This window comes from Lissotriton helveticus, chromosome 8, assembly GCF_964261635.1.
Source record: "Lissotriton helveticus chromosome 8, aLisHel1.1, whole genome shotgun sequence".
NCBI classification, from domain to species: Eukaryota; Metazoa; Chordata; class Amphibia; order Caudata; family Salamandridae; genus Lissotriton; species Lissotriton helveticus.
Genome location: NC_136069.1, coordinates 1,222,325,980 through 1,222,341,589, shown reverse-complemented (window position 1 = coordinate 1,222,341,589; position 15,610 = coordinate 1,222,325,980). Strand labels below are relative to the sequence as shown.

General features: G+C 50.7%; 1 protein-coding gene across 14 annotated transcripts in view; it reads right to left on the bottom strand.

Moving 5' to 3' along the window:
* Positions 1-15,610, bottom strand: part of LOC144773261 (uncharacterized) — a 7,170,044-nt gene that overhangs the window by 3,172,246 nt on the left and 3,982,188 nt on the right. The window lies entirely within an intron of this gene.

Sequence of the window (15,610 nt, the reverse complement as noted above, 5' to 3'; positions counted from 1 at the left end):
GATCACTTCCTTCACCTCCTCAACTGTGATAGGCCTGGCCAAGTATTCCCTTTGTGCATCTGATAGCCAGCCAATCGCTACATTGCGCAAATAGTCATATGTGTCTTCCGCTGGGGCAGTGGGTTGCGACCTATAAAGCGTGCCAAAGGTGGCAACAAAACATTTCAAGATGTCGTCAGAGTTCGTTTGTGGTATGCCCTCTTTAGAGTGAACCTTAAGTATCGCTGTTTGTCCCCGACCCTCACAGATTTTACGCGCCAGCACCCCCCCTGGCCTACCACCCTCTCCGAAATTTCTGGCCACGTGCGGGCGGTCTAAGTACTTTATTTCAGACTCCAAAAAGTCTGCATGCTCCGTATGTAGTGCACGCAAGCCTTGTAAGTGTGAAACATCCTGCGTGGTCTCGTACAACAGTTCCAAGTCTCTCATGTTCTTCTCACAACGACTAATTTGGCCCCTGATGTCCCTGAGTATCCCCACGGTGGTGCTTAGGCAGACTCCCCTAATCGTAGCTTTGAACGCCTCCCATAGAAGGCACGGGTCATCCGTCGCTTGCGCATTATCATCAAAGTAGTCTTTGATAGCTTTCGTTATTGTGTCAACATAGACCGTATCCGATAGGGCACGGGCGTTGAATCTCCACTGGAAAGGGGGAGGCGAGTATCGGGGCAACTCAATCCGCAGTAATACAGGATTGTGGTCTGATAGCGTTCGGGGTAGCACCTGCAATTTACGAACCCAAAGCGCCATGTCTCTAGAGCCTAGCCAGAAGTCGAGCCTGGACCAACTATTGTGCGATGATGAGATGTGAGTAGCGCCTGGCATATCAGTGTGCTGTAACCTCCATAGATCTGCTAAGGCCAGATCATTCATCATGTGACCCACCATTTGTCTCGATTGCTTGTGTTGTTCTAGCGATTGGGAGGAGCGGTCTAGCCCATCCTGCAACGTGACGTTCCAATCCCCCCCACATAATATGTGTGCGCTAGCATGTGTTTGCAAGTGTCCCCATATTTCCCGAAAAAATTCGGGTGCATCAGTATTTGGCCCATAGACGTTCAGGAGCGTCAGCTTTTGGCCTCTCAGTGTGCCCGTCACCAATATATATCTGCCATCCGGATCACAAAGAACATGTCGCTCCACAAATTGTACCCCTTTCTTGATCAAAATAATCACCCCGCGTGAGTACGATGAATACGAGGCTTTATACATTGATTCAGCCCATCTCCCCCCCAATTGTGCATGAGTGTGTGGTGCAAGGTGTGTTTCCTGTATGAACGCCACATCCACGTTCCATCTAGTAAGACTAGCAAAAACCTGTCTGACCTTTTGAGGCCTAGAGAACCCCCTGATATTCCATGTAAGAACATTCAAGCCCAATCTACCCTCCTTCCCAGAACCCATGGATACCTGCAAACATAACAAACATCATTTCTACATACGTCCCACCCTCAGGTAGTATCCACCCTCCAGTAACGTAAAGAACAAACACTTCGATGATAGTACGGTATACTAAGGAAAACAATAAGCAGTACATATACCAGGGTGTCGGTCTCAGTAAACAGTCAAACTTACCCCCACCCTGAACCCCTCCCACTCCAGCAACCCCAACCTGCCGAAGCCATGTCCCCTCAGAGCACATTTCCCACAACCATAGAACCATCAAAACATTGCCCATAATTAGAACACTTCGTGGGTAATACCCTTATGGAGGTCCACTAGGAGCACAACTCTACACCCGGTGGTCGGGTTCTGGCGATACTGCTAGCAACTGGATATATACATAAGACAAGTGATCGAACCCCCCGCCCCCACCCCTCACCCCCCCAATACTTCGGCCACTCGTTACAACGGATGCCAGTGTTTCAAGGGCAACATCGCGATATCACTGCGCTCATCAATGTTCGCTGCAAACAACAAGGTCCAACTGCCTCTTGTACCCTATGCCACCCCGACCAAGTGCGGCGCGGCCAGCGGGCACCTTCGCCAATGGTACAATGGAATGCGACGCCAAACTTTGGAGTCTGTGCCGCAAGGCAGTGCAACCGCACACGTGAGAGTCATGCATTTTGCCAGCGGCCTTGTTACTCCGCAGTATTAGAAGTTAGTGTTAAGGCGTGATGGGAGAGCTCGTCAGCCCCACACAGCTGTCCGCTACATCAGCAGCCCATTCCGGCCTCTCGGTTGAATGCATCGTGGGTTGGAAAATATAGCATGGGGTGGCCACAGGCGACATAGTCAACAAGAGGGAAAAAAAAATGAAAAACAGAATTGCACTGCAGCTCCCAACACAACCACGGACGCCTGCCCTGGTGAGAAAGTGCAAGTGTGGGATAGCTACATTGGCCGCCCCACTGAAGATGGCCCCGGCCAGAGCATGCCAGCACCCCCAAAAACGGGCCAGTGGTCACACATGTCGTTGAATAGCACAACAAAACTCACCGCTGCCTTATGATAGCCCTCTGCAATAGCTTTAATCCGAGTCCCCATTCTGGTCCCGTTGCGAGTCTTCTCTCGATTCACGCTGTGCTCTTTTTATAAAGTCCTGGGCCGCTCTCGGGGACGTCAGCACGATTGGTTTCTCCTTCCACATCACTCGAAGCCGCGCTGGATAAAGCATGGAATAAACAACGTTCATTTCCCGCAGCTTGGCCTTCACGGAGGAGTATTCCTTACGTGCCTGCTGTACCGCTACCGTGTGATCCGGGTAAAACTCCAGGGAGTTGCCCTGATGGGTGATCTTGCCCTTTTCCCGCGCAAGCCTGAGGATCGTGTCCCTGTCTCGATAGTTGAGAATCCTCGCCACAATAGGTCTCGGTGTGGCGCCAGGTGGCGGTCTGGGGATTAGTGATCTATGGGCACGTTCCACTATGAAGACCGACGACAGGGCCTCCGCTCCAAATAGATCTTTGCATAGGTTTTCAACAAATTGCTCCATTCTCCCAGTATTGGTCGTCTCCGGCAGGCCCGCTATTCTGACGTTATTGCGCCTCGAGCGCGCTTCCAAATCCTCCTCCTTAGCTTTGATCACCTCTAGAAGCCGTTCCATTCCCGTGCATTTTGTGGTGGAGGCCCTTGCCTCGTCCTCGACTGCGGAAATCCTTGTCTCCGCCTCATCCAGCCGTTCACCATGTTTCTCTTGACGTGCGGCCATGCTGTCCATTCTGCATGTGAGGTTATCGAGCTTGCCGTTAATATCTTGCAGATTTGACTGTATCGCCAGCAATATTTTCTCCATATTGGACCCGGATGGTGGGTCGGCCGCACCGCCCTCCTCCACCACACCGTCTACCAGCCTCGTCGCTTTTTTGGAGTCGAATGAGATCTTCGACTGTTGTTTGTCAGGTTTCCCCATGGTGGTGGAAGGGGAAGTCACCCTCCTGAGGATAGCCCCAGACGCCCTCGTGGCCCTCGCTGCCGCCGCCGTGTTGTCTCCGTGCAGCAGTGTAGCGATGACTCGTGTCAGCGCCCCAGAGCACTGTCTCACCTCAACAGATTGCACAGTACCAGTGGGGGGGCGTGACTCGCGCAATCCGCCCTCGGCGTGTCCAGGTGGTGCAAGCGCCCTACTGTAGCCCCATCCTGGGCCCTGCAACACGCCGCAATACGCGGGATCGACTCACCCCGCTTGTGCCTCACCGTGTGTGGGTCGTGTGTCTTGGCCGGTCTGGCAGGCGCTCACGGAGCAGCGTTCGTGAAGGTAGTAACTTTGGCCAGGTCAGGCCGCCACTGTGAGCACCCAGTAACCTGCGGCGTGATCGCGCTAATGTAGAGGGCCCAGGTCTGAGCACCAGCTATATCGCGTTTAGGCGCGAAGGCAGTGGACTCGGCGCTCCGGGGCCATCTGCCGCCATCTTGTCAGGCAGTGGCGTCAGGACAATAGCAAACTGTGTGGCATGTAGACGCCGCGAACGGCAACACCACTCATCGCAACAGTCCCTAAACGCTGAAGCTCACCTCCGCTCGCGATGACCAGCACAGGAGGGCAAGCCTAAGCCGGGTCGCGTCCTGTAAGCGGGATCCGCCATCCGGCGGCGGCCATATTGTCAGGCAACTCAGCGAGCTCCGCACCCAATACTTTGCAAAAGTCGTTTATACCGGGGATTTAGTCGAAGCATCCCCTCACCGCCGACGCACCTCTGCTTCCCATTAGTGATGGTGGTCTTGGGGGGCGGAATAACGGGGTGAGGGCGGACATCGACCACCTAGCTGAAGATCGCCCGGCGGAGCTGCGGTTCAGGCAGCCATTCCGCTGTGCGCCCCCTAGCGCCTCCCAAAATTAGTTTGTTCCATTTTCATATTACCTAAGTAGAAAAGTCAGTGCAAAACAGGATAGCATTTTTAAACAAGCATTTGCAATGCAAAAGGTCTCGCATTATTAAAGTTTGAGCTATTGGCATTGCTAATAATAATGCAACAGCCAATAGCTCGAACATTCAGTAATGCGAAACCAATTGCATTGCAAGTGCTTATTCTTTTCTTGCCTTGGCCATGTAAAGCTTAGCTTCTCGCTCCTTCAACGCTTTAGGATTAATCTTTCTGCACGAAGAATATCCCTCAATGTCGTGGTCTGAAGATAAACACCAAAGCCAATCCTCATACGGGTCAGTAATTGACATATGTCCACCGCACTCCCTACAGGGCTTAAAGCCTGATTTCCTCGGGGCAGGCATTGTCAAAAGAGAAAGAGATACAAATGAAATTACAAAGTATCCAGACGAAATATGGAGAGTCCCAGAAAAAACAGTTAGGGTCGACAGCGCAGAAAAAAGGGAACTGACATCATCACGCCGATCCTCTTATGGCTCCGGTGACGTTATGCTGAGCCGCGTGCGGAGCCATATCATTGTGATGACCTCGTCGGCGCGGGGAGCTAGGAAAAATTTCCATGGAATGCTGGCCCAGGGGATATTCATAAGGTGAGGAATCCACAGGCACATGTATCCATCAGAAATAGGATGGTAGGTTGATCACCATTGGTTTTAAGAAGGTGTCAATGTATTCCGAAATCCTCTCCGTTGGCCCATCATTGCCAGAAATTATGGGTCTACTAGGGGGAAATGGAAGCGCTTTCCGTACCTTGGTGAAGGTGTAAATACAGGAGTACCTAGGTCTGTCAATTATCAGATATGAGGACCCGATTCACAGAACTAACTTAAGACAAAATCCTAAACTTATGACCATTTTGGTATTCACAGAAGGCGCTTACTCATTGTGGTATTCACAGAAGGCACTTACTCATTTCGGAATTCACAGAATTTAAGACTGCTAACTTTAGGACTCCTAAACTGAGAAAAGTCCTAACTTTAAGACTTTCGGTATTCACAGAAGGCATTTAGGAGTCCTAACTTTACTACTCCTAAACTGAGAAAAATCCTAATTTTAAGACTTTCGGTATTCACAGAAGGCATTTAGGAGTCCTAAAGTTAGGACTCCTAACTTCTGTGAATATCGAAATGAGTAAGGGCCTTCTGTGAATACCAAAATGAGTAAGTGCCTTCTGTGAATACCAAAATGGTAGTAAGTTTAGGATTTTGTTTTAAGTTAGTTCTGTGAATCGGGCCCTGAAAGTTCATTGTCATCAAGTAGGCCCTGTCCATGCCACTATTTTAAGTGCCTGTTGATATGGTCAGTTAATGTCCAGATAGGGTTATTGGGGAGAAGCTCGTAACACTCTTATTATGCAGTTGGGAAAGTATTTCATTGTCATCATCAGAGCTTTGCATGATAACAATATTCCCCCCTTTATCCGCTTCCCGTATTTTAATGTCTCTATAATTTTTTAGGCTTAAGAGTGCATCTCGTTCTTTAAATGTCAGATTGTCCCTCTTGATCTTAGTCACAGTTTTTCTGTCCTCATGTTTGTCTAAATCTGCAGTCACTTGTCTGTGAAAGATGTCAATGTAATTGCCAGCAAATAGTGTGGGTGTTGTAGGAGAGTAGGGTCTGCTTCCTATGGTCACCCCCACTTTTTGCTTTGCTTTACTGGTTTTCGACTTAGATATGGCTGTGGGCCTGCTAACCAGACCCACAGCACAGATGCACTCTCTCTAAATTTACACCATGTACCCTAGGTACATCCACAATTGGGAATTGGTTCACCTTATGAGCCCCTGTAAAAGTGTACCCTAGGTACTCAGGGCATAGGTGTAACCAAGGCCTACCAGGGGCTGCAGCATGTATTATGCCACCCCTGGCTGGCCACTCAAATAGACACAACTGGCTGATCACTCAGCTGGGACAAGGTTGTGTAATCACCCCTTGTAGGAGAGTAGGGTCTGCAATCCTATGATCACCCAGATTTTTTGCTTTTTGCTGCACTGGTTTACGACTTTCCCTGGCTGTGGGCCTGCTAATCAGACCCACAGCCTAGCTGTTCTCTCTATCCAAATTGTACTCAGGTACTGAATTGGCACTGGGCCCTCTCCAAGTCCCTGTACCCAGGGCTGAGGTGCACCCAGAAGTCTCCCAGGGGCTGAAGCATGTATTATGCCACCCCTGGATTGACTAACTAAAACTGACACAACTGGCTGCACGACAGCTGGGGCAAGGTGGTGTACTCACCCTTTGCTTTAGATATAGTATACCTATATCTAACCCTAAAAATGGACACACAGATCTCCTATCAGTCACTCCTATAGCAGGCCTTAACAATCCTGAAGGCAGAGTGCTTGGAATCATGTGAGATGGTGCTCTAGCATGAGCTGAGCCTGTCTGCGGCTTTCGGGATCCATCCCTTAGCCGTTTCCATGATATCGCATACCATATACTCTTAAGTGCATTATAATCCTCGCGGTTATGTGCCAACTCTGGTATCGCTTTATCAAAACATGTCGAGTAAGGTGTCATACGAATTGGAATACTAACCCCTCGCCAATTCTGGCGACGGGGTTAGCATTCCACCCTTCTAGAGGGACACGACATGCCTGTAACCTATAACCCGGTTAAAAGTCAGACAGAGCCTTAGCATCCACAAAATGGATGCTGCCACCGAGACACAAGTCTGCCCTCCTGCTGCTGGGAGTCCTCCCAGAGCAGGAGATAAGGACAAAGGGTTTCCTGCCAGGGGCGGTGCCAGCACCGTCCCAGACAGGGTTTTGTGTATTGTAGGTAGGCAGGGCTTTAGAGGAAGGTGACTGCAAGTGGCACCCCGGTGCTCACTGTGCATAGGCCGGCTGGAACCAGTTCCAGGGGCACTCCAGCCCCTGGCCTGGGGAAAAGCCCGCCAAGGAAGTGGGTGTAACCACCCCCCTCCTGGTCCCACCCATAGGGCAGGACCTAGTCGCGTGCCAGCCCCCTTTTACAGGATAAAGGTAGAGACTGGCCCCCTTCCAAATCAGATCATCTTTGAATCCTGAAACTACTTTCCACGAAAGGAACTCAAGACTTCTTCCTAAGATTTCTCCCTTGTGACTAAGGAGTAGTCACCCTGCATCCGCAGGCACCATCTAAGAACACTGCGGTCTGCTGTAAGTCCTTCCTCCGGAATCCGACTGCCCAGCTCGACGAGAACCGGCTTCCCTGGCACCTCTGACCTCTACCCACCTCTACAGCCCAGCTGAGAACCGTGGGTGCGACGAGACCTCAAGGGACCGGCCATCTGCAAGACTGCACGACTTCTTTCCAGCAAGCCCGCCGAGTAATCTACTGGTGAGTGTTTTGGGGTCCGAGAAGCCCCGACTCTGAGCAGCTCCAGCTCCGAAGTGCAGCCCCCCAGCATCTCCACGATCTGCGTGGGGCCCTTCTGCTTTCCGCTGCTCACCGCGTTGTTTGGCTACTAGCCCGTTGGCTTGTGGCCTTCCTGACGACGCCCGACGACATTTCTGCTGCTGGTCTGGTTGCTCCAGACTGGCCCTTGCTCCCTTCCAGAAGAGGAGCACCCCGGACCCTCCTGGTCCACTCAAGACGCCATTTTGAGTCCACCGCGTGGGCTTGAATTAGCCACGGCTTGTTGCCCACTCCTGGGTAACTTCGACGCCGACGACTTCATCCTTCGTGGGACAGCTCGCACCTCCATCCTGGTCGCCGACAACGCCTCCTGGTCCGAGAGACTGCAGAGCCCAGCCGCGCCCACTCACCTGACTGCGGTGACTTCGCCCGGTGCCATCCTGGTGCCCACTTAATCACTGGCTAGTGATTCAAGAACTTGGTCCCCTCTGCTTTCAGGTTTTCTTCTTCCTTGATCCAGGCTTGGATCCATCGAACTTTCCTTCACTGGTCGCCTGCCAGCAACTTCTTCCTTCCAGGCTCCTGGTCCGGCAACGAGATCCCCGACGTCTTTTCAGACCTATGCAGCTGCAGCCCCTGGGCTAGGTAACTTCGGCACTCCGGTGTCCCAGCATAGCCTCACTATCCAAGGGTCAGGATCCACTGTCGTTTTCTCCCTACCAGGTCGGGTTCGCCCGTGAACACTAACTTTGCCTTTACTAGCCTCCATAGACTTTGTCCCGCATCCCGCGTGAGAGTGCACACTCTGCACCCGAGTCCCCTGGGCCTCCTAGTAGTAATCTAACGATTCCCTAGTCCAGTCCTAGCGATTCCAAAGCCTATTAGAACTGTTACTTACCTGCTAGTAATTCGCATTCCACTTTTAGCGTATATGGTTTTTCGTGCCCCTCGGGCATTTGTGTAACGTGCTAACTTAAAAGTATTTTCGTAAGAGTTTTGTTGTGTGCTTAGCTCCCTGTCTCATAAAGAGCCAGGGTAGTCTTGTTATAAATAAATACACTGTTTATTTTCATAACAACTTGTGTGGTGTCCTTTCACTGGGTGTTCAAGGGGTAATGTGATGGTAAAACAGCTGGCTTAACACGCCCTCTAGAGTCTTAGCCTTAGACTGCTCGTATCCATGCTACTAGGATAGCTGGTCTATAAGGTTGACTTACAACCAATCATCAATAAGGGTTGTTTGGACTGATATATAGTGATCACTAGAATAGTGAGCACTGCACATCAGGCCAACTTCTCACATTGGTGAGCAGTGGTTGGGATTTGAGCTTGCTGTTGTTTTACCACACATGCCCTAAGAATATCTTGTGAAAGATCACATAAGTACTAAAGGTACATATAACTTAGCTTAGAATACTCTGAGTTCTACTGAACCAGCTGTTGTAGCTCCTAGGGCCTAGCACACCCTAAACTACAACTCTAGCAAGGGATCAGTAGGCAAACATATAGTGTAGGTAAGTGCACCACTTACACCTCACTAGAAAAGCATGTCGACTCAGGAGGACTCTACTGAGACTCCCCTGGTCAGTGTTGACCCTCCACAGGTCACTTCAAGATATGCAGCTCTCAGCTTTCATGAGATGAGACAGATCTGTGTCTCCAGAAAACTGAAGCAGGGGTCTAACCCCACCACTTCCTTTCTGATAGGTCTCCTAGAGACATAGGATGCCAGAAAGCTTTCTCAGTTACATGAGAACATGCCAGCCTTAGAAGGAACCTCTGGGGATCCAGATCTCCACAACACTGATTCAGCAGTTGAGGAGGAGGATCAGGAGGTACTCTCTGGGGATGAGGTAGACAAGGGTCTTGAGGTAGTCAGAAGGCTAACTAGGACCAACTTAGACTTACTTGGGCTAGGATCTGGGGGCCCCCCAGTACTAACCCGAAGTGGGCCTAACCTTGGAGTTAGGAGAGATAGATCTCTTTCTAGGGACTCCAATAGATCTCTGCACTCTAATGCCTCTTCTCAGGGGAGAAGGAATCCTCCACAGAGGAGATTTACTTCCCCTCAGAGAAAGGAGCATGAAGCTAGGATGAGACAAGCTGAACTGAGGATTGAAAGGGAAGAAATTGCCCTGGCCAAAGAGAAGCTTGCCCTGGCAAGAGAGCAGCAGATGAGTGGGCTAGCTCCCACTGGTGGCAGCAATCTCCCAAGAGATAAAGAGAAGGGTTTAGATACTAAACACCTGACTAAAATAGTGCCCCCCTTTAAGCAAGGGGATGACATCCAGAAATGGATGGCTGCTCTGGAGAGGGCCTGCACTGTGCAGGGCATTCCCCAGAGTCAGTGGGCAGCTATACTGTGGCTCTCCTTTGATGGTAAAGGTAGAGATAAGCTCCTCACTACAAGAGTGGAGGATGCTAACAATTACCAGGTCCTGAAGAATACACTGGTTGATGGGTTTGGTTTAACCACTGAGCAGTACAGGTTGCTGTTCAGAGACACCCAGAAAACTCAGTCTCAGGACTGGTCTGATTTTGTGGATTGTGCCACTAAGGCTTTGGAGGGCTGGTTGCTGGGTAGCAAGGTTACAGATTACACAGGATTGTATAATCTAATGATGAGAGAACACATTTTGAACAATTGTCAGAACCAGTTGCTGCACCAGCACCTTGTTGATTCAGATCTGACCTCTCCCCAAGAATTGGGAAAGAAGGCAGACAAATGGGTCAGGACAAGGATCAAGCAGAACCAGAACCAGAACCAGGGTGGTCAGAAGAAAGCAGACCAGAAGGGTAATGTTAAGAATGAGCAAAATGACCAGAAGTCTTCACCAGGTCCCCAACAAACCAAAGAGGGTGGGGGTCAGGCTTCCCAGAAGAAGAAGACTCAAGAAGGCCAGTCAAAAAGGTGGTGCCAGTACTGCAAAAGTAAATCTCACTGGTTTAGTGAGTGCACCAAAAGAGGAGGACAAACTCCTGCCACTACAGCTCCTAAAGCAACTGCACCCCCTAGTACAGTCAGTAGTGGTAGTGTCACTCCCAAGGCATTAGTTGGGTTAACCTTGGGTACTGAGGGGTCTGACAACTTAGTTGGCACACTCACTCAGGCTGTCCTTGTCTGTACAGGGGATATGGATATGTCCCCTGAGATAAGTCCCAATACTTTGGGCAAATACAGGCAGACACCTTTGATTAATGGCAAAATGGCTCAGGCCTATAGGGACACTTGTGCCAGTGTCACCATGGTGACACCTAACTTTGTGGACCCTGGACAGATCATGCCAGGTACTGATTTCCTGGTGACCAATGCCAGCAATGTCACTACTAGTCATAGTGTGGCAATTGTGGCTTTCTCCTGGGGTGGAGTGAAGGGACAAAAGAAAGTTGTAGTCAGTTCAGACCTCCCAGTTGATTGTTTGTTGGGCAATGATTTGGAGTCATCACAATGGTCAGAAGTGGAGCAGAGGACTCACATGGAGATGTTAGGCTTGCCAGCACATGTGCTTGCTGTGACTAGGTCACAGGCCAGAAGATGCCCCACTGAACAGGTGCTGGATCCTGAAACTATGGACCAGACACCTCCCAAGAAGAAGAGCAGTAAGGGTAAGGCTTTGCCTTCCCCCTTGCCCCAGGTTGAGGATCAAGTCTCTGAGGAGGCTGATCTAGAAGAGCTGAGGGAAACTGAGCCTAAAGAGCTTGAACTTGATCAAGTTGAGTTTCTGGGCTCAGGGGGACCCTCCAGAGCAGACCTGGGGAAGGAACAGTTGAGCTGCCCTTCCCTTGAACCCCTCAGACAGCAGGCTGCTGCTGAGGCTGCAGGGAATGCCACAGGTGCCCACAGGGTATACTGGGAAGATGGACTCCTGTACTCTGAGTCAAGAGACCCCAAGCCTGGTGCAACCAGGAGGCTGGTCATCCCCTTGTCTCTGAGAGGTTTCCTTCTCACCTTGGCCCATGAGATTCCCCTTGCAGGTCATTTAGGTCAGACAAAGACTTGGGACAGGCTTGTCTCACACTTTCACTGGCCCCATATGAATGAGAATACCAAGGAGTTTTGTCGCTCATGTGTCACTTGCCAAGCCAGTGGTAAGTCAGGTGGCACAACAAAGGCCCCCCTCATACCACTACCTGTGGTGGGGGTTCCCTTTGAAAGAGTGGGGATTGACATTGTTGGTCCAATGGAACCCCAGACAGCATCAGGACACAAGTTTATACTGGTGGTGGTGGACCATGCCACCAGGTATCCTGAGGCTATTCCCCTTAGGACCACTACAGCCCCTGTAGTGGCAAGAGCCCTAGTTGGAGTGTTCTCCAGAGTGGGTTTCCCTAAGGAGGTCGTTTCTGACAGAGGTACAAACTTCATGTCAGGATATCTGACTGCCATGTGGAAAGAGTGTGGTGTGAACTACAAGTTCACCACACCCTATCATCCACAGTGCAATGGGCTTGTTGAGAGATTCAACAGGACCCTGAAAGGGATGATTCATGGACTACCTGAACCTCTTAGGAGAAGATGGGATGTCCTGATCCCCTGCCTCTTGTTTGCTTACAGAGAGGTCCCACAGAAGGGGGTTGGCTACAGCCCTTTTGAGCTTCTGTATGGGCATCCTGTAAGGGGACCCCTGTGTTTGGTGAAGGAAGGATGGGAGAGACCTCTCAAAAAGCCTGCAACCAACATAGTGGACTATGTACTTGGTCTCCGCTCCAGGATGGCTGAGTATATGGAAAAGGCATCTAAAAACCTTGAGGCCAGCCAGGAACTTCAAAAAGCTTGGCATGACCAAAAGGCTGTACTGACTGTGTACCAGCCAGGACAGAAGGTGTGGGTGCTGGAGCCAGTGGCCCCAGCAGCTCTGAAAGACAAATGGTCTGGGCCCCACACCATCATTGAGCAAAAGGGAGAGGTTACCTACTTGGTGGACCTTGGAACTCCCAGGAGCCCTCTCAGAGTGCTCCATGTTAACAGGCTCAAGGCATATGTTGACAGGAAGGACATGAGCTTGCTCATGGCCACAGATGAGGGACAGGAGGAAGAGAGTGACCCTCTCCCAGACCTGCTCACTCAGAATCCTGATGATGGGTCAGTTGATGGTGTTGTCTTTTGTGGCAGCCTCACTGAACATCAGCAACAGGATTGCAGGCAAGTTCTGCAATCCTTTCGACATATGTTCTCTCTGACACCCAGCCAAACTGATTGGTGTACCCATGATGTTGACACTGGAGACAGCCTGCCTGTCAAGAGTAAAATCTACAGACAGCCTGATCATGTTAGAGACTGCATCAAAACTGAAGTGCAGAAAATGTTGGAACTGGGAGTCATTGAGCCCTCAGATAGCCCTTGGGCTAGCCCAGTAGTTCTAGTGCCAAAGCCTCAAACCCAGGGTGGTAAGAGAGAGATGAGGTTTTGCGTAGACTACAGAGGCCTCAATGCAGTCACTAAGACTGATGCCCACCCAATACCAAGAGCAGATGAGCTTATAGATAGATTGGCTTCTGCCAACTTCTTAAGCACATTTGATTTGACAGCTGGGTATTGGCAAATCAGGTTAGCTGAGGAAGCCAAACCCAAGACAGCATTTTCTACCCCTGGAGGGCATTATCAATTTGTGGTAATGCCCTTTGGACTGAAAAATGCACCTGCCACCTTCCAAAGGTTGGTGAATCAAGTCCTCACTGGGCTGGATGACTTCTGTGCAGCTTATCTTGACGATATTGCTGTCTTTAGCTCCACCTGGGAGGATCACCTGGTCCACCTGAGGAAAGTGTTAGAGGCCCTGCAAAAGGCAGGCCTCACTATCAAGGCCACAAAGTGCCAGATAGGGCAGTCACAGGTTGTATACCTGGGCCACCTTGTAGGTGGAGGCCAGGTTCAGCCACTGGAGAGTAAGATACAGGCCATCAAGGACTGGACTCCTCCAATCACCCAGACTCAGGTTCGAGCTTTCTTGGGCCTGACTGGGTACTATAGGAAGTTTGTCAGAAATTATGGGTCCATAGTGACCCCCCTTAATGACCTGACAAGCAAGAAGATGCCAAAGAAAGTTCAGTGGACAGCAAGCTGTCAGAAAGCATTCAATGACCTAAAGCAGGCCATGTGCACAGCACCTATCCTCAAGAGTCCAGATTACTCCAAGCCATTCATTGTCCAAACAGATGCTTCTGAGTTGGGTGTGGGAGCTGTTCTGTCTCAACTGAATTTTGATGGTAATGATCAGCCTATTGCTTTCATTAGTAGAAGGTTGACACCCAGAGAGAAAAATTGGTCAGCTATTGAGAGGGAGGCCTTTGCTGTGGTCTGGGCCCTGAAGAAGCTGAGGGCCTACTTGTTTGGCACTCACTTCACCATTCAGACAGACCATAAGCCCCTCTTGTGGCTAAATCAGATGAAGGGTGAAAACCCCAAACTGCTTAGGTGGTCCATTTCCCTACAGGGGATGGATTTTACAGTGGAGCATAGACCTGGGACTGATCACAGCAATGCTGATGGGCTCTCCAGGTATTTCCACTTAGAGCAAGAAGACTCACCTGGTCAAGGTTAGCTTATTGTCCCAAAGTTTGGGAGGGGTCATGTAGGAGAGTAGGGTCTGCAATCCTATGATCACCCAGATTTTTTGCTTTTTGCTGCACTGGTTTACGACTTTCCCTGGCTGTGGGCCTGCTAATCAGACCCACAGCCTAGCTGTTCTCTCTATCCAAATTGTACTCAGGTACTGAATTGGCACTGGGCCCTCTCCAAGTCCCTGTACCCAGGGCTGAGGTGCACCCAGAAGTCTCCCAGGGGCTGAAGCATGTATTATGCCACCCCTGGATTGACTAACTAAAACTGACACAACTGGCTGCACGACAGCTGGGGCAAGGTGGTGTACTCACCCTTTGCTTTAGATATAGTATACCTATATCTAACCCTAAAAATGGACACACAGATCTCCTATCAGTCACTCCTATAGCAGGCCTTAACAATCCTGAAGGCAGAGTGCTTGGAATCGTGTGAGATGGTGCTCTAGCATGAGCTGAGCCTGTCTGCGGCTTTCGGGATCCATCCCTTAGCCGTTTCCATGATATCGCATACCATATACTCTTAAGTGCATTATAATCCTCGCGGTTATGTGCCAACTCTGGTATCGCTTTATCAAAACATGTCGAGTAAGGTGTCATACGAATTGGAATACTAACCCCTCGCCAATTCTGGCGACGGGGTTAGCATTCCACCCTTCTAGAGGGACACGACATGCCTGTAACCTATAACCCGGTTAAAAGTCAGACAGAGCCTTAGCATCCACAAAATGGATGCTGCCACCGAGACACAAGTCTGCCCTCCTGCTGCTGGGAGTCCTCCCAGAGCAGGAGATAAGGACAAAGGGTTTCCTGCCAGGGGCGGTGCCAGCACCGTCCCAGACAGGGTTTTGTGTATTGTAGGTAGGCAGGGCTTTAGAGGAAGGTGACTGCAAGTGGCACCCCGGTGCTCACTGTGCATAGGCCGGCTGGAACCAGTTCCAGGGGCACTCCAGCCCCTGGCCTGGGGAAAAGCCCGCCAAGGAAGTGGGTGTAACCACCCCCCTCCTGGTCCCACCCATAGGGCAGGACCTAGTCGCGTGCCAGCCCCCTTTTACAGGATAAAGGTAGAGACTGGCCCCCTTCCAAATCAGATCATCTTTGAATCCTGAAACTACTTTCCACGAAAGGAACTCAAGACTTCTTCCTAAGATTTCTCCCTTGTGACTAAGGAGTAGTCACCCTGCATCCGCAGGCACCATCTAAGAACACTGCGGTCTGCTGTAAGTCCTTCCTCCGGAATCCGACTGCCCAGCTCGACGAGAACCGGCTTCCCTGGCACCTCTGACCTCTACCCACCTCTACAGCCCAGCTGAGAACCGTGGGTGCGACGAGACCTCAAGGGACCGGCCATCTGCAAGACTGCACGACTTCTTTCCAGCAAGCC